Source organism: Ruditapes philippinarum, unplaced genomic scaffold (assembly GCF_026571515.1).
Source record: "Ruditapes philippinarum isolate M1 unplaced genomic scaffold, ASM2657151v2 ctg587_1_1_1_1, whole genome shotgun sequence".
Taxonomy (NCBI): Eukaryota; Metazoa; Mollusca; class Bivalvia; order Venerida; family Veneridae; genus Ruditapes; species Ruditapes philippinarum.
The window spans coordinates 11,191-37,996 of NW_026860903.1; the positions used below are offsets into that span (position 1 = coordinate 11,191).

At 30.8% G+C, this 26,806-nt stretch overlaps 1 long non-coding RNA gene across 2 annotated transcripts; it reads right to left on the reverse strand.

The window, feature by feature from the left end:
• Nucleotides 1-1,230: 1,230 nt before the first annotated feature.
• Nucleotides 1,231-26,480, reverse strand: LOC132713822 (uncharacterized). Of its 2 annotated transcripts, none has more exons than XR_009623491.1 (3): nt 26,330-26,480; nt 2,629-2,723; nt 1,231-2,072 (listed from the first exon to the last, which is right to left on the reverse strand). It is a non-coding gene; the product is annotated as an uncharacterized LOC132713822 (long non-coding RNA). The 2 variants fall into 2 exon arrangements; XR_009623492.1 differs by lacking the exon at nt 26,330-26,480 and adding an exon at nt 17,970-18,124.
• Between the last annotated feature and the right edge of the window lie 326 nt (nt 26,481-26,806).

Genomic DNA, 26,806 nt, shown 5'->3' on the forward strand with positions numbered 1-26,806 from the left:
GTGAAACATGTAAGGATTATTGAATTGTTGATGAGCAATGGAAAGCAGTGGGTAACAACTGACATACCACACTTTGTCTTAGAGAAAGTAGATCACATGTATAAATAAGAAAAGTTCTAAATGTGATAAAAGCAATATGTTGAAAATTGTTCATGTTCAAATGTGTGCTACATTGTTTTGTACATCTCGTTCGTATTGGAACTTAACAAACACTTAATGCATATAATGGTCATACTGACCTCCTTTGCACTATTGTACAATAAAAGTAGCAAAAAGATCAAGGTCTTGAACTATTCAGATCATCACTTTTAATACTTATTGCTGTTTAAGTTTATGATTTGTGACAAACCCGGGTCCGTACCCTCAGTGGCTTTCAGGGCGGATGGGTCTCCATTAGTATTCTTACCTACCCAAGGACTGCGAGGCATGTTTTTCATATAAAACAAATTAAATTTCCATTTATAAGATTATTCAATATTTTTGTAGAATATTATATATCAGGAATATTTGCACGGGCTTCATGAGCCTAAAACATAATATTTGACGTGTTTGGTGTACTCTTTATTCATATTGGAAGGCAAACATTTGTGCATATATTCCGTTAACATGCATATTATGAGAGGGTATAGTTGTCAACATAACAACCAACGATTGGTTCTCTACAATGACCATTACAAGCATTTTACATGTCGCCTACAACTTCATTTTCCTGACAAGTCACCTCTGGTTAAATACTGTTGTGGTGTCGCACTTACCCGTTTTGACACTGGTAGATGTGAACAATCAACAGTCAATGAAAGGGTATGTGCATGTCCATTTTGTAGGAATGGTATTGAACAAAATTACATGTAATAATACAATGTTCTATATATTCAAACATAAGGAAACCATTGTAAACTCATTATACATCTGAATTGTTTTCCATAATGCCTAAACATCAGACGTTTATGCGCTATCTATTTGACCACAAGGACACACACATGTTAAGATTGCTTGCAAAAATCTTGCTGTTATATACTTAAATGTGAAAATAACATATTGTATAGCAAGAAAACTGATTGATATGTAACATACCACTATTGTGTGATTTTACATTAATTAAGTCAAGTACTAAATGTGCATGATTTCTATATTTTTTATCAGGAGAAATGTGGCGGCTAATTAACCCATTTTGATCAATAACTGACCTATCAAAATCAATATAAAAAAAGAAAACAAAGAACAAATATATATATAGAAATATTATGATTTAATATTATACAAAAATCTAATACAAGGCAATCGTAATTTGCATAAAATGTGCAATGAAAACATGTTTTGTCAGGTGTTTTGTAGGCGAACAATGACAAGGAGGGTCTTATCACACAAAAAAACTATGAAATGTGTTTTGGTCCAATCATACACATGTTTACGCTATAATGTAAGGCAACAAATGCATAAATGCATAGTTTAAGAATGAAAGATAATGTCCTTTTTAATTAAAATGTTAATCATACATGTATTTAAAAATGTGCCATTATTGCATTAAAATAATTTGTATCTAATCCAATGCTTTTTTCTCCCCTTCAATTTTTTCTGTTTTATATCGTCACATTTTTAATTAAAAACGCTTTGTTAAAATTTTTAGAATTCATGTTTAAATCTAACTTTGTATTTTATTATTTAGATAGGAATGTATCTTAAAGTAATTCTTACACATATGTTTGACACTATAAACTTAATATTGTAAGGAAATGCTTCATGAAATTTTTACTTTTAATGAAAGGTCATTTTAGTCAAAACATGTTTCAGATTCATATCTTTTCACATTAAACTTCCATTTGTTTTAGCCCCTGTTAAATGCAGCACTTGTTTGTTTCTCAACAAGGTATAAGATACAAAAAGTTTGAAATACATGTACATGTACAATATATTATAGATACGCTCCTCGTTTTAATGTCTGCTTAAAACTTAGCACCACATCTGTCACATTTCTTTTCCTTCATCATTAAACAACACAGTATTCCTAGAGGGAAGAATAGAATGGCCAGGATTATTCCTATCATTGTGAAATCCTCAGATATGTGTCCGACCTGAAAATGTATGTAGCTTATAGAATATATTATCAAAGTTGCTATTCGTAAAGATACACGGCATAATTATGATTGATTTACGTATGTAAAAATCTGTTTTCTATCAAATATGTTGTTTCTTATTGCTTTAAAAATAAAGTCACATTTGTCTACTTCTTTCAAATCTATGTAACATACAAGTGGTTACTTTAACATGTCATGTCAAATGACATATCGAATATGTACTTATCTTTGGGTATAAAAATAAATGAAATTTCATTGATCAAATCAGCTTTAGTTATCTTATCTTATTTCATATAGCTAGATAAGATAGTATATGAGCCGTGCCACGACAAAACCAACATAGTGCGTTTGCGACCAGCATGGATCCCGACGAGCCTGCGCATCCTGATCAGGATCCATGCTGTTCGCTATCAGTTTCTCTACTTGCAATAGAGTTGGTAAGCGAACAGCATGGATCCTGATCAGACTGCGCGGATGCGCAGGCTGGTCTGGATCCATGCTGGTCGCAAACGCACAATGTTGGTTTTGTCATGGCGCGGCTCATATGTCTTACACCACATGTTGGACATCCTCCTACAGCTACTGTTCCTGGTTGTACAGTTACTACCTGTGGTGGTTGCTGGGCCGACATTCTCAATGTTTACCTGTCTGTAAATATAAATTACTTTACTATAGTTATTACATCAGTTTGATAGTTTACCTGGAAGAATGTGAAAATAAATCATACTTCATATAAAACCTAGCAATTCTATATAATATTTCAACGGTGGAACTATATATTCATGAATGGGTAAGCACTAAGATGTATGACATTATATAATTAAACAGGCACGTTTAATACCCGCGTTTATTTTATGCTTTTCGGTGGATTACTGATTTATCTGTGAAAATTATATTTGATAATTTCACAGTGAAAATTATCAAAATATAATTTCACACTTTTCAATGACGAAACTACTTTCTTAAGATTTTCCCCCATGTGGTACCTCAATTTTATTTTTGCTGACAATTCTGACAATGTCAGGCTGTTCAGAGAAAAGCAAAGCTGAAATTGATAAATAACTTAAATGTCAAAAGTAATAAAAAGAAGAAAACTTACTTCTATTTATTCAAATTAACAATCACCAAATATCGTCTCTTATTTTTTTGTTTGAAAAAAACATTCCTTCCACATGCAAAACTGCTCTTGATGACATTTGGGCATATTTAAGTATCCTACGAGCAATAACTGCCGTATGCTTTCTGAAAACTTGAAAATCAATGACAGCCATCAACCCGAAGAATTACTAAACAACCCAGCGTTCGTTAGGCAGCCTTTCACTTCCATTTTCCTACCAGCTTTTTTAATGTTTACACTTCTGTCAACACTTATTTTTTGTCTGTTACAATCCTCAAATAAGTTTTCTTTCTTTTAAAAAGGTGTATGATGATATCCCCCTGAATCAAACACAATTATTTTCCTCCCGTGAAAAACACAACTTTTAAAAATTGCGGCCGTTTACATTTAACAAAGCCGGGTCTAATATAAATTTGCAGTAAGTAACAGAAATATGGATGGATGGTTGAACTTTTTCTCCTACATGAACTATTTCAGTTTTACGGTATATTCCGGAAATGCTTCATAACAAATATTTCGTGGATTAAAATTCCATTAACTTCTTTCATAAGTTACATTATTCTCATTGTTTCGCTGTCAAGTTGAGTTCAATAAGTAATAGTTTCTAAAGATATGCAATTATATTGGTGATTTTCAGATACATGTAATTGTTAATGAAAAATGTTTATGATGCAATACAAAAACTGCCCCACTCGTTTTAAGAATTGAGTTAGCGATATATTCTGAACAATATTTGAGCCGCGTCATGATAAAACCAACATAATGGGTTAATGCGACCAGCATGGATCCAGACCAGCCTGAGCATCCGCGAGGTCTGATCAGGATCTATGCTAGCAGTTTCTCTACTTGTTATAGAGTTTGTAAGCGAACAGCGCGGATGCACAGGCTGGTCTGGATCTATGCTGGTCGCAAACGCACTATGTTGGTTTTGTCGTGACGCGGCTCAATTATAAAAAATACTCCGTTGGTCACGTTTATTTTTTCATGGTAAAATATAAAATTGACAGCAATTATGGTAAAAATGACAAGTTATTTTTATTTTTACCTGTTCATTGACCATTTACACTCGGATGGACATAATCCACTTTAAAATTTGACGATCCATCATAAAATATTTTTGATTCATCATAAAAGATTTTGAGGGCAAATAATATTTGTTACTAAAAAGAAATTTGTTATGATTAAACAATCAAATGCAATACATGTATATCGGCTCATTGTAAGTCTGATGCTTTATAAAAATAAGTTTACATTATAAGGATATCTGCTAATTTTACAAACTGGAAGTTGAAACTTTTTATGAGAATACATCGCATACCACTGATAATTACCATATGTACGGATTGGTTAATAGCAGTAAATTGTCATAATCCTACTCATGTCTCATAATGTAAACAAAGTTTATTGATTTCGGTTCACTAAAATGTTTCTTTATCTTTTTTTTTCCATCGGATGAATTACTTCAGACAGCAGTATTTATTTGCTTTTTCATTTATGCATTGCTATCCAAATATGATAAATATCGTGCAGTCTTTAATTTCCGTCATTCAGTGCACTTAAAACTTAATTCATCACCATGGTTTGTGTAAGTTAGACTCCATCTAAATCAAACGACTGCTGATAAGAAGAATAATGGCTGTATTCTTTCATAAAAATTCACTCTTGTTATTGAACAACATGGATACAAATAAGTTTTTTTAACACTTCCGTCTTATTGTGTGTAAAGATTTTGTTTTATGGACTGGCACAGACAGTATCTCTTTGATGTATTAACTATTTTAATTGTTCCTCTTTATCACTTTTCTGTAAGACATTGTCACTGAAAATAATTTTGCCACAATGCTTGTAATCAGATTTCTTATACAATGTTTCTGTAAAGATAAGTAAGAATTTTAATTACTAACATTAGTGATTTATTTCATTTTGAACTTGAAACTTTCATTTTAGGTTTGAAAAGCAATATTTAAATGTTAATACTTTATAACTTTATGGAATAAGACAAGAAATCATTGACACTCCTGGGGCAGGGCCAGTTTTGACCCCAGGGCTTTTATTTGAACAATCTTTGTAGACACTTACTAGAAGACGTTTCATGCTTAATATCTAAACTCTAGCTATTCGGTTTTTTTTTTCGAAGAAGATTTTTAAGTTTTTGCTATACACATTTAAGGAAAATCATTGTCCCCCGGGGATGGGCCAATTTTGACCACAGGGCTCTTATTTGGACAAACTTGGTAGACATCTATTAGAACATGTTTCATGCTAAATATCTTAGCTCTAGCTCTTTGGGTTCTTTAAAAGAAGATGATTTTTAAGTGTTTACTATATTCATATAGGCAAAATCAATGACCCTATGGGGCGGTGCCAATTTTGACCCTAGGGCTCTTATTTGAACAAACTTGATAGACATCCATTAGAACATGTTTCATGCTAAATCTCTTAGCTCAAGCACGTTGGGTTCTTTAAAAGAAGATTTTTAAGTTTTTACTATATGCATATAGGAAAAATCAATGACCCCCTGGGGCGGGGCCAATTTTAACCCCAGGGCTTTTATTTGAACAATCTTGGTAGACACCCATTAGAAGATGTTTCATGCTAAATATCTTAGCTATAGCTCTTTGGGTTCTTTAAAAGAAGTTTTAACTATATACATATAGGGAAAATCAATGACCCCCTGGGGCGGGGCCAATTTTGACCCCAGGGCTTTTATTTGAACAAACTTGGTAGGTACCCACTAGAAGATGTTTCATGCCAAATATCTAAGCTCTAGCTCTTTGGGTTTCTTAAAAGAAGATATTTAAAGTTTTTTTTTTCTTTTGGTTGCCATGGCAACCAGAGTTCTGCATGGAATTAAATTCTTTGAACAATTTTCAAAGGTGACCGCCAAAGGAACATTCCTGTGAAGTTTGGATGAAATTGGCATAGTGGTTTATGAGGAGATGTCATTTAAAGTAAAAGTTTAAGGACGACGGACGGACGACGGACGAACGCAGGACGAAAAGCGATCACAAAAGCTCACCCTGTCACAAAGTGACAGGTGAGCTAAAAAAGAGATAGAATAAAGATTTTAGTATTCTTTAGTTAAAAGCAATATTCTCATGAAAATGTTGGGGAAATGGTGATGTAGGTAATGTAAGAAATGAATTTTTCTTATAATTTATAGATTTTATCCACCTTCTCTTTGTAAAGTGTTTAATTTCGTGAGTATAAATTGTATTTCTTCCACAAAAGGTATTCCTTTTTTTATTTTTCCATGGAAACGCTGCCAATTTAAATAGTTAAAAAGGCATTACTTTAATTAGTGTTAAAATGGACAAAAACTATTAACTATTAGTTTGTTGCTGTTCGACTGTCAGTTTGCTAAAGATAAAAGCACTGCATTGTTTGCTCCTCATTCAAATACAAAACGTGTGAAATAATAGATTACGAGGATAATAATACATTATGCATTTATTGATTCTCGTAAAGCTTTCCAGGGGAGGTATATGGTTAACTTTAATAAAACAAGGAATGTCTCCTGGGTTTAAACATTTGTAACATGTATGAAAATGTTTTTTTGTTGTTGTTTTTTTTTTGTTTTTTTTTTTTGCTTTAATGTGCAACTCTATCTTGTTGTTTATAAAATATATTTCTGGGGAAAAAAATAAAATTGTCTGATGCTAATGACAATGCCTATTCTTAATTTTAGTGTCCAGCTTTATTTGTCATCCAATGAAAACGCTGTATTTCTTAAAAATTGTGTACAAGAACAAAAGTCGATACTATATTGAATTCCGTTCATAGTCGCCTTCTATTTTTCATAGTGGGAATCTCTTTTAGAACCGCGGTATGAGGGAAAAAATAAAGCTTGACAATAATTGTTATATTCTTTGGGCGCTGTTCTACAGAAATTAAACACATTCCCCCGGGTGTCGTACCCGTTTCCCGTCGAAGTTTCAAATTTCTTTTAAGAACTAAAACCCCATGGATTGAAAAAATGGGGTTTCCCATAATCAGGCATAAAATTGAGCATTAAAGCGAGTAAAAAAAAAAGGTTTTATATGGACCCATTTATTTAGCTTTAAAAGGGCAGCAAAAATAAGGGTTTTTTAACCTGGGAAATTTAAATTTAAATAAGGAAAGAAAAAAATTTTAAAAATTTTATAAATCGATATTGTTTTTATAGAAAGGGATTTTTTTATTTAAAAAAGTTTTTCCAAAACCACTTTTTTTTTAAACCCCTTTAAAACTTTGTAAGATTTTAAACCACAATGTTTTGAATCATCATTTAAACAGCAAAAAACAAATCAACAGGGGCCCCCCAAAACTTTTTTAAAATTTTGAAAAAAAAAGTTTAAAAAGTCAATAGAAAAAAAACCCTTTTTTTTAATTACCAAACCCCCCGCCCCGAGGTGGGTTTTGTTTTAAGTGGAACAAAATTTAATTTTCAGCAAAAAAAATTTGGGGGAAAATTTTTAAAAACCCGCTTTTTCCCGTCAAAGTTTAAAAACAGATCTAAATAAAATTAAAAATTTTAAAAACACAGGGGAAGTTCAAAGTTCTAAAATTTTTAAAGGGTCGGGAGAAAAAATAAGGGCCCTGCAAATTCGGGATTTTAAAAAAAATAAATTTGAAGCAATGGCATTTTTTACCCTTTAAAAAAAAACCCACCCCTCAACAATTGAATTTTCGTCTTATTCCTAAATATCAAAACTTAAACCTGACATACAGAAATACGCTTTGCAATTTCATTCTGTATGTTAGGAGATTCGGTTTGTTTGTTATGTGACAATGCATTACACTTGACAAGTGAAAGGGATTGCTCTATAAAACAATGTTACTCTCTGTGCAAATTGAACTGAAATGCAGCCACTGACCTTACAAAACGCTCTCCGTTTTTTGAAACTAATATTATGGGTCCATGTTTAGAAGTTTTTCATTAAAAAATATTATATTTAAATTAGGGACCGGGATCTTTGCACATGTCCATGAATCGCATAAACGATCAGGTTACAATTATGATCAGGGTGTAAGTTTCAAAAATATATTAAAGACTTCACTACTGTACATTTTATAACGAAATTGTAAATGTATATTAAATGAAAAATGGCAAAATTAAATGCGGACAATGAGTTAAATTTTGAAACGCACCAAAGCCCTTATATTTTACTGTAAAAAAAAAAGAATAAAAAAAAACCGTTCAAAAAAGGACTTTTCTTTCACCCGGGTTTTTGCTCAATTTTAAAAATTTTTTATTTTTTTAACCCCCAACTTTTTTGGTTAAATAAAAAAACTTTTTTTAAACTTTTAATTGAAATTTTTGTCAAACAACATCGTATATAATTAATGGGAGGCCCAAAGGGGACCCCAATTTTGGGGGAAAGTAATTTTTTTTCAAAAAACGGACAAGCGCCCGTAGATTATTTTAATTTTAACACATGAATGTTTTGGGAATTCCCTTTTCCCTGCCCTTTTTCAGGTCGCCCAAACCCAAAACAAATTTTTTCCGACCAAAAAAGGATTAATTTTTTAATATTCCTTGAAATTTAAATTAAACAAATAACTCAAATTTAAACTGAACAATGTAAACCTTTTAATTAAAGGGGGATGAAAAATAAAAGGGAATGCATTTTTAAACCTTCTTCGATCAAAAAGGAACATATTAGATGATGTAAATGAACAGATTTGTAGCAACGAAAATGTTAATATTATTGCAGATAAGTTTACAGAAATTTTACACGAATGTGGCATCTAATGTCTTTTTAGCGTTAAGCGTAAACACAATAATTCTTGTAAAAATAAACTTAAACAGCCCTGGTTTAATCAATGAGTGGCTATAACGCTAGAAATATTTAAAGAGAAAAGAAATAAATTTGTAAAAAATAGATCAAATGAACAATTTAAAAGGGAAAATTTATTTTTGAAAGAGCAATTATATACAAAAGTTAAGAAGATAAATAAGCGAAAATACAATTTCCAACAAAAAGACAACTTAAATAATACTTAGGGAAATATCAACCAAAGAAAATTTTGGAGCAAAGTTAAAAAGCAAATACGCAAAGGAAACAGTCAGAAGCAGATTCTTTAAAACATGAATGAGCTTTATGATCATTTTAAAAAATTATACAGTACTGAACAAACAGCCGTTCTGCAGATATAAACTAATACATATTATGACGAAGATCTTGATAAAGAAATTGAAATGCAAGAAATCAGAAAAGCTGTTTTTTCGCAAAATGATAATAAAAGTAGCGGGGATAGATTCTCTTTTGGCAGAAATGTATAAATGTTCATTTGATGAAATATCAAAAACACTTCATTTACTTTTCAATAAAATATATGTCAGTGGAGAATATCCAATCTCGTGGGGGAAGGCATAATAGTACCAATCTTTAAAGAGCGGAGATAAGGAGGATGCAAAAAATTACAGGGGTATTACATTGATAAATATTATTCTCAAAAAATATACTCACAAGTTCTTCTGAATCGCTTAACCGAATGGTCCAAAAAGCCACCAAAAAAAAATTGATAATCAAATACGGCTTCCAAAAAGGTAAATCTACAGCCGATTGTATATTTCTTTTGAATTCTGTTATTGCGAAAACACTCTCTCAGGGGAAGAAACTCTACTCAGCATTTGTCGATTTTGAAAAATGTTTTGATAAGCTAGAACGATCGTATATATTCATTAAACTTTTCCAAGAAAATGTCAGCTCTAGATTTGTTAAGGCGATTCAAAGTATGTACATGTCTGTGAAAGCGGCAATTAAATACAAAAATTCTGTATCCAACTTTTTCGAATCTAACATAGGCGCAAAACAAGGGGATCCCAGCTCTAGCTTACTTTTTCTCTATTTCGTAAATGATTTAGTTAATAATATATAAAATAATAATATTGAAGGATTGTTTACCATCGATGAGATAAAACTTTTTGTTATTTTTGTTTGCAGATGACGCAGTATTTTTTGCGCACACACCGGAAGCCTTACAGTCAATGCTCAATGATTTTACAACTTTATTGTTTCAATTGGGGTATGAAAATCAATACAAAAAAGACAAAAATAATTATTTTTGAACAAGGAAGACATTCTTTTTACGATTTCAGACTAAATAACGAGTCATTAGAAATTGTAACACAATTCAAATATTTAGGAGTGACTCTATTCAAGAACGGTCGTTGGAAATCGCACCCAAAAAAACTCTTGCGCAACATTCCTTTACGCTCTTCATAATCTTATTTATTGTATTCAATCAGTTAGAATTAAAAGTCGTGGATAAATGCAAGCTTTTCGACAGTCTTGTTAGTTCTATTCTTAATTATGGGGCAGAAGTATTTGGATATGACGAAGCAAAGGATATTGAATTAGTTCATTGTAAATTTTTACGAAAAGTACTTAATGTTAGGAAGTCAACAAATTTAGAGTGTTTATACGGAGAGCTTGGCCGACATCCAATGAGAATTCAAAGAAAAATTATACTTATTAAATATTGGCTAAAAATTATAAATCTCGAAGAAAAATTGTTTACTTAAACAAATGTACAACACACTTAAAATTGACGCTGACAACGAAAATTCATATAGAGGGAAAAATTGGGCCTACCATATCAAATCTATTCTTCAGGAGATAGGGATGTTTAATTTATGGTTAAGTCATACTGCTAATCAAAATAATTTCATTTCTATATTAAAAAACAGAATTTTGGACATATATAAACAAGACTGGTATAGAAAAATAAATAATTCAAGTAGATTATCTTCCTATTGTATTTTCAAACATGAATTTAATCAAGACTTATATTTAAGTGTTATAAATACGAATAAATTCAGAATAGCTTTTAACAAAATTTAGACTGTCAGCACATAATCTTGCCATTGAAACAGGTAGACATCAAGGAACGCCTAGGGAAGAAAGAAAAATGCCAAAAATGTACTATGAATGTAATTGAAAATGAGTTTCATTTCCTCCTTTTTTTGCCCAAATTATTATAACTTAAGGAAACAGTATCTAAAACCATATTTTTTGTAGGTGGCCTACTATTAAAAAATTCGAATTACTGATGACAAGTAGAAACCCTAAAGAAATTATCAATCTATCAAAATATTTATACTTTGCATTTCAAAAAAGAGAATTACAAAATATTTAGAATAAAATAAACTGAAAGTATATAACTTTTAAGAGGTTAAATTATTGTTCTATTCTGTTCAGTATTAATTGTTGTTTTGTACCATTCTTCTGTAAATTGTTAAATATTGTACAATGTTTGTAACACGTTTATCCCTTTTCGTATGATATTGAAAGTATATGGCTATATGTATGCTCATGCTATTTTATGCCAAATAAAGATTATGTTATGTTATGTTATGTTAACTATTACCTGATTATTTGTATCCAAACTCTTAAATGCGTTAACAAACACAATCTTATCTCGCTTGTATACAATAAATCAGAATGTTAGGCTGGGACAGATGGTTTCATTCTATGTAACAAACAACTAGCTTTACATTCAAGGCAGATATCAATATGTGTGATTAAAATATATCGTCCATTGGACTAGAAATGTTTCCTTAAGATTATATCCATGGTAAAATTTGATTTTAGATGATTATTCAACCTTTATGCTGCTCAAACTTAAAGCGTTTAGAACAAATCTAACGTGCACATGCGGCTTCAAAACTTTAAATTTTCATCTGGATTTCCATTAAATGATAATTAAAATTAATAATAAGGTATTTGTTGTTGTTGTTGTTGTTGTTGTTGACAGTTCAAAAAGTTAAAGGCTTTGCAAATCTTTTGAAGTATAAGTTAAATACCTTACATCCTTATATTGACATTTCGTGTTATAGTAAATGGTTAGTTGCTTGCTCTTAATTGCAAACACCTGTATCTATTGCATTACTATCTTAGATGTATTTATTTGTAAGTAATGCTGCACTAAAATATATATTAATGATAGAAGTGTCGAGGAATTATCTGTTAAATGTTAAATACCTAATAAATCACCAATTGAAAATTGTTCAATGTAATTTGTGTTAGAAAGTATGGAGCTTTTGTAAAATATGATTTAATACAAGCATTAAAATAAATTGAAAAAGTGTCGTTGTTTTTTGTTTTGTTTTTTTTTTTTGTTTTTTTTTTGTTGTTGTTTTTTTTTTTTTTCTTTTTGTTATAACATATTGCCACATTTACATTTAAGAATATACATGTATTAAATATTAAATAAAGTTTAACAACAGTTTTGGTGAAAGTCCAATTTATCATGAACAATTTGTGTCACGCAGGTAACGCTCGTTATCCGACTATGAATGTAAACCACAATCGGACGTCGACTTCGCACTTTTATTGAATTTGGTTGATGTGAAGTTAGGGGGAAATTGTGTAGTATTTTATAGACTGAAAAAAATCTTAATTAAACTAAAATGTGAAAAAGATCAGATAAATAAACATTTATTTCAGTAACTGTATTTTATATAAACTAAAAAACATATCTGTATAATGGTGGTTGGAACCAAGATGTAATACAAACTACCAGAGTTTAATATTTCTAATACATACGCTCCGACCAATTGTTAACTAGCTACTTACTTTTATCACATCCATGTTATAATTAGTTGTCGGAGAAAAAAATAACCAAAACATTGTCTAATTTTACAATGCTCTCAAAACGGCGATACAATTTATTGCAAAGCGAGTTAACATTGTCAAACTTGAAAGTAACTATCATTGTTATGCCATCTTCGATTTTGTTTCAATACTTTGTACCCCAGCTCGATGCGGTGATAGCAGCAAGGTACCTTGTCCTTATTTGTACAAATATAGTGAATCTATAAACATATTTTTGAAAATACCGGAATGGACGACCACAAAAATATGATGATAAATAACACACCCAAGGTTCCTAAAATTTTATAGAAACGGCTGGACACAGTTGACGCTTAACGGGTCCAAGTCGGATATAACAAAGGTGTCGTATAGTTGACCACTCATTTTGTTTTCGCATATATCACATATAGATTGATAAAACACGATTCCGTCAATGTACTTTTATCAATAAACAAAACATATAATTTAACTTAAAGGCGGTGCTAGAGGCGAGGATGGTAGCTTTGCACTTACCACTACCGTTTATGAATATGCTTAATGAAATTAGTCTAAATCAAATCTGAACCTGCAATTTTTTTTTATTTTGGCGTTTTGAGCTTTCTCTAGGATTCCTGTTTTTTTTTCTATTGTTATTGTTATCGTTTTTAACTGTATTTTAGAAATGTTTTAATTAGCATGTTTTATTTTATGCTTTTCAGTGGATTACTGATTTATCCGTGAAAATTATATTTGATAATTTCACAGTGAAAATTATCAAAATATAATTTCACTCTTATCAATGACGAAACTATTTTTTTAAGATTTTCCCCATGTGGTACTTCAATTTTATTTTTGCTGACAATTCTGACAATGTCAGACTGTTTAAAGAAAACAAAGCTGAGATAGATAAATAACTTAAATGTCAAAAGTAATAAAAAGAAGAAAACTTACTTCTATTCATTTCAATAACCAATCACAAAATACCGTCTCTTTAATTGTTTTGTTTCATTTAACAGTCTGAAAAATACATTCCTTCCACATGCAAAACTGCTCTTGATGACATTTGTGCAAATTTAAGTATCCCACGAGCAATAACTGCCGTATGCTTTATGAAAACTTGAAAAGCAATGAAAGCCATCAGCCCGAAGAATAAGTAAACCACCCAGCGTTCGTAAGGCTTCCAAGTTTCCAATTTCCTAGCCGGTTTTATAATGTTTACACATCTGTCAACACATATTTATTGTATGTTACAATCCTCAAATAAGTTTTCTTTCTTTTAAAAAGGTGTATGACTAACAAATGACATCCCTCTGAATCAAATAAATAGAATCAGAGAAAATTTCTAAAAATGGCGGCCGCTTACATTTATCTAATATAAATTCGCAGTAAGTAACAGAAATATGGATGGATGGTTGGACTTTTTCTCCTAGTAGAAGTGTTTGTTTTTATTATTAAAACAAGAGATCATTCGTATTTTTTAATAAAATAGATAATATCACCGCCATTTAACGTTGATTGTCGAACTTATTTTTCAGCCCAAGACTTCTTGTATTTAATGAGAAATTCAACTGTTTTGAGGCTCTTAATGGGGAAAACAGATTTTAATATTATTGTTAATATTAAGGAAATTTTGGTTTAGCTTGTTTTTAAGCATAAAATAAAAAGAAAATTTGTTTGTTTGTTGTGTAAGATGTAATTTTATTTCATCTCGTGAACTTTTAAAACACGAGATTAGGCCTAAAACAGGTTTTGTTCGATCCTAAAAATATGTCCGACCCTACCATTTTTAGTTCTGTTAAAAGAAATCAAAAATGTTGCACATTTGAAGGGTTCGAAATGATGTTCCATTCTGGGATATTATCGGAGGTTTCAATGTAAATATCTAACAAGGACCCATGGATGATTCTGAAGGAGGATAATTTGTACAACGTTCCGGTAGTTTTTAAATCTTGTAGAAATTTTCAGGTTTCACCCTTTTCAAGATAAGGTATAAAAGAATCAAATAAATAGCAAATCAGGCTCGTAGGAGTCTATCCAAACAAAGTGTAGTTATGAAAGTGTGTCGATCTTTACGTACCCAAACAATCACTACTTGCAAATCAGGGCATGAACATTTTCTCCGGATTTAGATGTTCAGAACAGAGCAAGATTTTTTTTTTTAAAAAATCCGACCCTACTATTTCTGGAAAGCATGTACATTTCATGGGCTTATCCAAATGTAAACAGTTGCAAGTACTTGTCTTGACCTACTTAAGATACATGACTGTTTGTGACATTTTGTCAGTCTAGACTCGACTCTCTTCATAATTTACAATACCATGCTTGAATATTTTGACATCGTTAAACTTTTCTTATTTTCATTAACTTAATTTATGCAAACTGCGTCACAACAATGCTTTCTGTGGTATAATTTGATGCGTGCATTTTTACAAATGGTTTTGTAGTTAATTAACATAAGCGTCATGTTAACTAGCGATATTTCGATTTAGATACTGTTTCATAGCACGGTTTGGCTATAGTTAATTCATCAATTTCATATTCTTTAATCAATTGTGTTATTCTTTGTGCATATGGCATTTAACATTGTTTTTGTATTAGGTTTTTTTATAAAATACGGACTTTCTCCTATTTTATTTATCTTCTTGACTAATTGTGTGAGCCCAACATTTAAGTGCATTTTTTTCTCTTTGTAAATCAAGTTTAAGCGTGTTAGCTTTAAAAGCAGCTTAAATTTAAAGTGATAGGGCATTGTAGCAATGCACATTTCGTTGACTTTTATGTTTAAATAAGCAATTAATTCGTATCAAATTCGTGTCAAATATATACTAGGTGAATGTAAACTTAAGGAATGTTTGATATAAGTTCCCGACACAGTTTTGCCACGACGGTGTTGTATACACTTCAGACAGTTTATATACAAAACAGGTTTATTTATAGTATACGCACGTAATTTGCGTTAAAGGGCATATGAAATTGAAAAAAATAAAGTGATTAAATGTAATTGTGTTGTGTTGTATTGTATTTTACTATATTGTTTTTGTTGCATTGTACTGTATTGATTTGTATTGTATTGTACTGTGAGAGGGGGAAGATGTTAAGTAGGCCCTTTTGTATTGACAATGAATATTTGTTATGGACGGCCTTATTATTATGACTTGTTCTGTATACTTGTACTGATAAGAAATTGCAATGTCTTAAATAATATACAAATGCAATTTTTATAGTAAGTATTTTGACTTCAAACATAATCAGATATGCAAAAAGAAACTTTGCGAATGTACTTTACACTTTTGTATTCGAAGGTGTTACATTTTATACTAAAGGTGTCAACTATGTTAAACAACAAATGAAATTGATAGTGTAGACGAACTACTTTCTACGCCTCTATAAACCTCGCCATATACTGGTTTAACGAGTAAACAGTAGCGTACTATATCTTTCGAATTTTTCGTAACGTATTCAGTGTTGCAATAAAATAATGCTCATTATGACATCATTGTATCGCAATTTCTTTACAACCGGTTTCGCAATAAATTTGAATATTTCAACAAACACAAATATTCGTTGTTAAAGACTCAATCAAGAATTATTTGTCAACAAATAAGAAAAATTTCATTTCTGAACAATACCAATGATTACGTTACAAGACAATATTATTTTTTGTATGTAAGTATCAATAAAATACAATGACACAATGCCACTGATATTAAAATCACAAAATGAGACATGACCCTCATCACTCGGATGTCAAAGGTCGACTAGACTTCATCGGTATGCCCGTTGATATCGTTTTATCTGTTGTTAATTGTTATAAAGAACGATGGAAAGCTAATTAAGTTACGACCTAAAGCACTGCTTTTTAAAATTCTAAATAGCTGCAAGCTAGCGCTGAAATATTTATGTGTGCATAAAATTTTATTGTAAACCTTTGACCATGGATTGTCTTTTGTTATGCTGCCATGAATCATAACAAAATACACTGGTATATGTATTGTGGGGTTGTCAATTAAACAAATATTAGTATTTTTGCTTTCATTTTATAAATTATCAATAAAGTGAATGGCTTTATTTGTTAATAATTACTTTTTTTAAATTTTGTTTTATTTGTAAAATTTGTAATTTTAAAATGTTAAAACTTTTTTAATTTATGATTTTATATGTTAATTAATGCTTTAAAACAAGTGTAAAGTGTGCCTGAAGCTACTTTATTCGTATACCTACTTTATGGAGAGCCTTTTTATACATTTGAATACGCAGTCGTCGTATAATATACAACATTATCATATTTTAGTTATAACTATAATTTGTATAAAAGTGTAATGTGTATGTCAGAGAGTACATCACATTTTAGTTATTTTGTCCTACAGAAATCATTTTTTCAAGCGATGATAAAATATCAGTTACATCCGTGTTGCTCTTGCAAATCTTATTGTGTTAACAAGGTCATGACCGACATTGAGGAAAAATCTCGCCTGCTTCAATACTGACAACGACATATTGTAGTTCAATTAATTTTACTGTGTGTTATTTTGTGTCTGGGCAATATCTGACCCAGAACGAAAATATCTCAGCTTTGGAACGTCAATATATTTAATGATCGAAAATATGTGACCTTCATGTAAACATACACATTACATACTATACATAGTTTTCATTTTACCTCAACATCCATTCGTGTTAAAAACAACTTAATATACCTGAACATTTCAATAATTTAAGTTAGATAGAACAAACGCTCGAGTCGAGGAATGCATATGTAAACCACTACTAAAATAGAGAGGTTAATGTATAAATAGAATAATGTTTTCTGTTGTTGTCTTTTATTTTTATTTTTTTATTATTTATTTTAGTTTAGTTTTTTGGAAATACGTGCGATGACTATGGTATGTCATATCCTTTGATATATTGTTCGTCTTTACCTTTTCGCATATGTTAATATTTAAAATTGAAAACAACACATAAATAAATTTGGAGTAGGATACATGCAAGCATATTTGTTATCATCGGTTAACACATCTTGCCACTTAAAAAAACAGAATTTTAGACTGATGAAAACACGCCCGATTCGTAACATGCAACTATAGGCGATACTGTTTATCTTCATAATCAAACAATTTATAACTCAGCAAGATTATGTCAAACCATAGTTTTAAAAAAAAGATCATATGTTGTTGTTTTTTATTTAACATTATTCAACTGATACACAACAAATTTTACCTGTATTTATATGTTTCTATATCCACACTTGTAAACACTTATTTTCCCAATTTGTTACGTGTTTCGCTATTGCCACAAATTAAAGTGATAGATTGTTGGTAACCTAAATTGTTTGGGTTGTTGTTGATCGTGATACACTGTTGAGTCAGCAGCTGTTATGTCTAGTTTAAATTTCTCAGTGAAGGCAGTTATGCTAGGTAGGATTTTTCATCCTTTTCTTGTAAAGGTTAAAGATTAATCTTGTAAATACGTACTAATAAATTTTGGCGACCAATTTAATTTTGTAAATACGTACTAATAAATTTTGGCAACCAATTTAAATTTGTAAATACGTACTAATAAATTTTCGCGACCAATTTAATTTTGTAAATACGTACTAATAAATTTTATCTAGCTTCTTGTTTTAAATTATTTTTATGAACAGTTGACTTACTAGACTAAAGTTAATGCGTTACGATTCATTTAAAATAATTTAATCCTTGTTTTTGTTTGAAATCATTTTTGTCCAATAGGATTGTGCACAGTATTTCAAATGAATCGTAACACAATGAATTCTGTAAACCAGTCTAGTAAACCGACTGTTTATAAAAAATAGTTTAAAACACTAAGCTGGTTAAAAGTTATTAGTACATATTTACAAAATTTAATTGATTGGCTACTTGAGCAATTTAATTTTCTTAATACGTACTAATAAACTTTAACCTATAAAAGAGAATACTCCACTCTTTCAATCCCAATAAAATTAAACATTAATTTTGCAACGCAAAACAATATATAGATAAAAATCGTTTCTCTATTTCATTAATTATTTCATAAACAATATGAACAATTTGTATATTCATTTTAGTCCCGTCGTTTTATCAAGTATATCTACAGAAAAATATTATATATAAGTATTATCAGAAAAAAAGTTGCAACATATGTGTCTTATAATTAAACAAGTATTGCATACGCAACAGTTTACGGTTTGACATCATGACCTCAAAATGAATATATGACTTATACAGGCCAAGGACAATGTCTCCACAAAGTCTCGAAATCTAAAACTTCTCTAGTTATTGATAAGACATTGAAATTACATAAAGTGTCCCTATGACCTATAGCTTCAATCAAATGACTTCATAATCAACAGCGCCATCTACTAGTCATCACCACAACACCAAAATCTCATGACTGTAAGTAATCTCTTGTTATTAGTAAAACAAACTTTGATAGTCAAACTTTAATGGTCAAGGTCACTGTGGCCTTGAACTCTTAACTTTTGACATTTAAATCAAAAGAAATTATCAACTAGTCATGCCAAACCTCCAAACCAATTCTTAGGACTGAATGACAAGGCGTTCTGTAGTTTTTGCTCGGACAAACCTTTAATGGTCAAGGCCTATTTCCGCCTTGACCTATTGGCCCTACAATTAATAGGTTCATTTACAAGTCATGACTACCCTCCACACACAAAACCGTTCTCTAAAGAGTTCCTTCACATATTACGGACTCAATTTTTGTTCAACAATTGATAATTTAATGTGTCAACAGGCTAATGTTGGGCGTATTGGTACAATTGGCACAAGTGATTTTACCATGTTTTCAGACCATGCTATGTTACAGTTCAGCATCATCGCACATGTGTATGAGGAACCATAACTTAACAATGAATATATTCATTTTAAAATCAAGTAGAAACAATATTATAGTATCACTTCCACAGTTTAACGCGGAAATGATAAAAGACATCACTGTGAATGAAACTGTCAGATAATTTACACGTTTGATTAATAGAGCGTCGGCGCCGTTGTTTGTCAAAAGTTCTTATCATAGCAAGGTGAAACACAAATTTTGCACAAAATCGGCATTTAAATTTGAATGGTTCGATTATAAATGTGTGAACAAACGGAGGTTATACTTAAAACACTAGAAGTTTTCGACTAAGATAAATGTAATGAATGGAAAAGTGATATTGAAAACAAACATGTATTATTGGTATAAACATGTTAAAGAAAATTTTGAATATGAACCTAATTTAGAATTGTTGAACAAATCGAAGAGGCTCTTAATAACAAGAAGGAGAACGTCTGCGCACTGTTTACGCATAGAAACGAGACAGGGAATATACTGTAGACTGTGTCAAATATGTGAAAATGGCGAGGTAGAGGACGAATATCACTTTATGCTGAAATGTGCGAGATACAGGGTCATTAGAAAACGGTAAATTCATTACAAACTTCGACCAAGTATATTTAAGCTTATTGAACTGCTAAGATCAGTGAATTATAAGACAATGACAAATATGGGGATGTTTATCAAATGTGCCCTTAAAATTTGAGAAAGTATGCTACCAATCAACGGTTGTCCAATTAATTAATAATTGAATAAATAGGAACAGAACATATCGTTTATTAGATTAGATTTAAACATAGTTTATCATCTACACATGCATAACATTAAATATAAATATCATATAAAAGAAAACAATAAAACCGATATGAATATAAATATCATTCACGTAAATGAAGGTATGTGTTGACACACATTTATACCGTTAACAATCGGCAATTAAATATAGAGTGTCACTTTTACCTTTGACCTCAAGGCCTCAAAATCAAAAGGGGTCATCTTCAAGTTCTTGGCAATGTCTCTTTTTTACGAGTAACAAAAACCACGTGTTATTCTGGCTTATGTCATTGATCTGGCATGGAGTAGCGTACGTATATATAGACGGAACAGTATGATTGAATATTTATCTTTATTAAACCTAAAACATTGAGATTGTTATGATAAAGTCATTATTACTAATTATTTCATTTGTTAATTTGCTATGATAATATTCTAAATCTATGAGGCATTTAGTATGTACTGAAGTTTCAAGTTACGCACTGTTCAAGATAGATATGTCTTGTTTTGTTAAACAACAACAGAAAGCACATCATTCATCATACGATTCATAAATGAAAGTTACCCAGAAGCTTATTTGAAGTTTGTATCTGATTGCAATCCAACGTATTTTATTTTTACCATTAAACAGAACGAACAAATAAAGAATACTAAATACTGCATTTGCTGATAAGACGGCACACCCTTGGACGTTTTTTAAAGGATTGTGTTCGCATTACAGAAATCCCCCCCAAAAAACAATTAAACTATAACTAATGGATTATTCAAATTCCTTATCGTTTGGTTAATCTATTACCATAATCATGATGTGAAAATATTCGTTGGATAACTCACAACCGGAAATTATTTTTGACATTTTATACGCGAAGTATTTTGGAATCGTCCCTGACAGGCGTGCGGCATCCAGACACCAAACGTATTTGAAGTGGTTTGTCTCTGTGGCTAATGTCAATGTCACCATAAATGGTCAAATGTCAGATAAAGATATCAGAATGTAAGTATGAAGAATTCTGCTTTCCTGAGACCCCATGTGCCTTGGGGATTGGCTTTAAGGGCTGAGATATCAGAATTTCAGCCACCGTTTATCCCTGTGTGATCGTAAGAGGCAGCAAAATCGGGTCTATGCAGATCTAGAAGGAGAGGTGTTTTGAAATTGAAGTGTTAACCAAAGTCATCCCACATGACCTAAACTGTGTTGGTGCGCCGTAAAACCAACCAAACAAAGAGACAACAGAGAGGATAAAATGTCCAGAATGTGGCTACAACAATTTTTATAGATGCTTTTTTGAAGTTTAGTAACACTCGATAAAGAATTATGTTCACTAGTCGCACGAAGAGGTCAACGTAACACGTATAGGTCAGCGGAGCAAAACTTACAAATGCATGAACAATGGCAGAACACAAAAATTCAATTTTGTCGCATTCGCAAGAACTAAGCGATGTCCAAATTTCGTCTATGACCTCGGTCACGTGACACCCAGTATAGTGCCATATGTTAAGACGTAAATATGGAATGTACGGACGCAAAAAAAATGCCACCTTCACGATAATATATAAATTCGTTTTATAACGCCATTACCGTTGAAAGGATATACGTTTATTCGAACTTTTCTCTAATCTACAAATTGTTTACAGAAATATTTATTTCTGAAATGTCTTGTTCTATTTTAAATCAACAGCAACACTCGCACACATATTAAATGACTGGCAATTGTCTTTTTTCGAGTGAGTTTTATTTGTAAGATTTGTTGAACATTTATATACATCGTCGTTACCAAAGTTATTATATGTTTTGATAATCAGCAACACCATGAATTACATATATCCATAAAAAAGTATTTTTAAATGCCCTATTGATTAATAATTGATATAAATTATTACATATTTCAGTATTATATTCTATATGTTAATACTAATTCGCTAAAATGAGATAATGAATGATTGCATTTATTCATTACGGCAAATTATGCAACATTTTCCTTTGATGTAAATGTCATAACATGAGCAAGCAAAAACATGTCAAGCTGTTGAATTGTACTGGAAACTACAATTCAGCATACCTATTAAAGTCATTTAGTGGATCTTAACGGAAGTTAAAATCACTCTCGCTCAAACATGTAATCATCCCGAGTCTTAATTTTTTTATCAAAGAATAATATTCACAAAATTAGTTTTCATTCTAAAATTACTTAATGTGTGTAAAATGAGAAAAAGCTTTGCCTCTGTATGGTTGCAGTGTTAACTTATTGCCTCATTATAAGCGCCATGCTTATTAAAATTCCAATGCACACTTTGCGTAAAATTTTGTATCCGTTTGAAATATGCATTTTTTTAGAATTCTCAAACAAAACTATTATAAAACTCACGAACACTTATAAAAACGTAAAACAAATCTTTTTATGAAAATTTCAACTTTTTTGCCACATGTTTACTATCAGCCCTAATAGAGGTTTTGTTCGGTCCTAAAAATATGTCCGACCCTACAATTTTTAGGTCTGTTAAAAGAAATGAAAAACATTGTTGCACATTTGAAGAGTTAGAAATGATGATCTATCCTGGGATATTATCGGAGGTTTCAATGTCAATATCTGACAATACCTATGGATGATTCTGAAGGAGGATAAATTGTACAACGTTCCGGTACTTTAAATCTTGTAGAAATTTTCAGGTTTCACCTATTTCAGGATAAGGTATAAAAGAATAAAATGAATATCGTAGGAGTCTATCCAAACAAAGTATAATTTTAAAATGTGCCGATTTTTAAGTACCCCACCAATCACTACTGTACAAATCAGGGCATGAACATTTTCTCCGGATTTAGATGTGCAGAATTGATCATGATTTATTAAAAAGAAAATCCGACTCTACCTTTTCTTGGAGAGCATGTTACCCTAACAACACATTTTAGGGCTTATCCAAATGTAAACAGTTGCAAGTACTTGTCTTGACCTAATTAAGACACATGACTGTTTGTGACATGTTGTCAGTCTAGACTCGACTCTCTTCATAATTTACAATACAATGCTTGACTATTATTACAACGTTAAACTTTTCTAGTTTTCGTTAACTTAATTTATGCAAACTGCGTCACAACAATGCTTTCTATGGTATAATTTGATGCGTGCATTTTTACAAAACATCTAAAATGTAATATATTTGAAATGGTTTTGGAGTTAATTAACATAAGCGTCATGTTAACTGGCGAAATTTCAATTTAGATACTGTTTCATAGCACGGTTTGGCTATAGTTATATCATCAATTTCATATTCTTTAATCAATTGTGTTATTCTTTGTGCATATGGCATTTAACATTGTTTTTTATAAGTCTTTTGTTTATAAAATACAGACTTTCTCCTATTTTATCATTGACTGGCTGCTTATCCCCTTGACTGATTGTGCGAGCCCAACATTTTAGTGCATTTTTTGAGCGTGTTATCTCACCATCAACCTGAAAAAGCAGCTTAAATTTAAAGTGATAGGGCATTGTAGCAATGCACATTTCGTTGACTTTTATGTTTAAATAAGCAATTAATTCGTACCAAATTCGTGTCAAATAATTATATACTAGAAGGAATGTGACACAGTTTTGCCTCAACGGTGTTGTTTACACTTCAGATAGTTTATATACAAAACAGGTTTATTTATAGTATACGCACGTAATTTGCGTTAAACGGCATATAAAATTGAAAATAAAGTGATTAGATTTGCATTGTCTTGTGTTATATTGTATTTTACTATATTGTTTTTGTTGCATTGTACTATATTGTATTTGTTGTATTTTACTATATTGTTTTTGTTGCATTGTACTATATTGTATTTGTTGTATTGATTTGTATTGTATTGTACTGTGAGAGGGGGAAGATGTTAAGTAGGCCCTTTTGTATTGACCATGAATATTTATTATGGACGGCCTTAGTATTATGACTTGTTCTGTATACTTGTACTGATACGAAATTGCACTGTCTTGAATAAAATACAAATGTAATTTTTATAGTAAGTATTTTGACTTCAAACATAATCAGATATTCAAAAAGAAACTATGCGAATGTACTTTACAAGGTGTTACATTTTAAACTAAAGGTGTCAACTACGTTCAACAACAAATGAAATTGATAGTGTAGACGAACTACTTTCTACGCCTCTATAAACCTCGCCATATACTGGTTTAACAAATAAACAGTAGCTGCTATCGTACATGTTGCAAAATTAAACGTACCATATCTTTCGAATTTTCCGTAACGAATTCAGTGTTACAACAAGTTTTGTAATAAAATAATGCTCATTATGACATCATTGTATCGCAATTTCGTTACAACCGGTTTCGCAATAAATTTGAGTTTTGCAATAAAGATACACCCAAAACCAAATTCATGTTCACAGTTGAGTATTCTCATGAGAGTGAACAAAAACAACAAATGAATATTTCAACAAACACAAATATTCGTTGTCAAAGACTCAATCAAGAATTATTTCTCAACATATAAAATAAATTTCATTTCTGAACAATTCCAATGATTACGTTACAAGACAATATTTCTTTTTGTATGTAAGTATCAATAAAATACAATGACACAAGGCCACTGATATCTACATCAACATTTAAATCACAAAATGGGACATGACCTTCATCACTCGGATGTCAACTTCATCGGTATGCCCGTTGATATCGTTTTATCTGTTGTTAATTGTTATAAAGAACGATAGAAAGCTAATTAAGTTACGACCTAAAGCACTGCTTGAGTAAAACTTGTTTTAAAATTCTAAATAGCTGCAAGCTAGCGCAATAAAATTTTGATGAAATATTTAAGTGTGCTAAAAAAAATTTAAACCTTTGACCATGGATTGTCTTTTGTGTTATGCTGCTATGAATCATACTAAATGACACTGGTATATGTATTGTGGGGTTGTCAATTGAACAAATATTGTCATTTTTTACATTATCAACATACATTTGCATCAATAAGGTGAATGTCTTTAATTGCTAATAAAAACTTTTATTTAAATTTTGTTTTATTTGTTACATTAATTTTTCAATGCTGAAACTTTTTATTATATGGATTTATATGCTAATTGATGCTTTAAAACAAGTGTAAAGTGTGCCTGAAGCTACTTTATTCGTATACCTACTTTATGGAGAGCCATTTTATACATTTTTGAATACGCAGTCGTCGTATAATATACAACATTATCATATTTTAGTTATAACTATAATTTGTATAAAAGTGTTATGTGTATTTCAGAGAATACATCACATTATTAGAGTTAACTTATCCTACAGAAATCATTTTTTCAAGAGATGATAAATATCAGTTACATCCCTTCGCTGATCGGTGTGTTGCTGTTGTTAACAAGGTCATGACCGACATTGAGAAACAAATCTCACCTGCTTAAATACTAAGTACTGAGCGAAGAGATATTATGCTATGTTGTGTCTGGGCAATATCTGACCCAGAACAATCTAGCTTTGGTAGCCAATATATTTAATGATAAAATGAAATAAAATGACGTTCATGTAAAAATATACACAACCTTTTACCTCAACATCGATTCCTGTTAAAAAAATAACTAAATGTACTTGAACAGTTAGATAGAACAAACGCTCGAGGAATGCATACTATGCCACTACTAAAATAGACAGGTTAATGTTTTAATTGAATTGGCGATGGTATATTTATTGTTCGTCTTTACGTTTCGCATATATTTATAGTTAAAATTGAAAACAACATGTAATAAATTATGAAATTTTGAGTAGGATACATGCAAGTATATTTTTTATCATCGGTTAACACACCTTCCCACAAAAAAAAACAGAATGTTAGACTGATAAAAACACGTACGATTCGTTACATCAATAGGCGATACTGTTTATCTTCATAATCAAACAAATAATAACTCAGCAAGATTATGTCGAACAATAGTTTTATAAAAACGATTTTTTTACAATATTCAACAGATCAAAAACAAAAATTACCTGTGTTTAAATGTTTCTATATCCACACTTTCCCAATTTGTAACGTGTTTCGCTAGATTGCCACAAATTAAAGTGATGAAAATTGTTTGGGTTGTTGTTGATGAGTCAGCAGCTGTTATATGTCGCGTTTAATTTTCTCAGTGAAGGCAGTTATGCGTAATTGGTTTTTTAGGTAGGATTCTTTTTCTATGAATTTTCATCCTTTTTTATAGGTTAAAGTTTATTAGTACGTATTTATAAAATTAAATTGGTCAGGCGCGCACAGCCGACCAATTAAAGTACGGTGACCAATTTAATTTTGTAAATACGTACTTAAAAAAATTGTCGACTAATTTAATTTTGTAAATACGTACTAAAAAAATGTTGGCGACCAATTTAATTTAATAAATTTTGATTAGCTTAGTGTTTTAAATTATTTTTTATAAACAGTTGATTTCTTAGACTATTTAACAATTTGTCGATTTACCAAAGTAAATG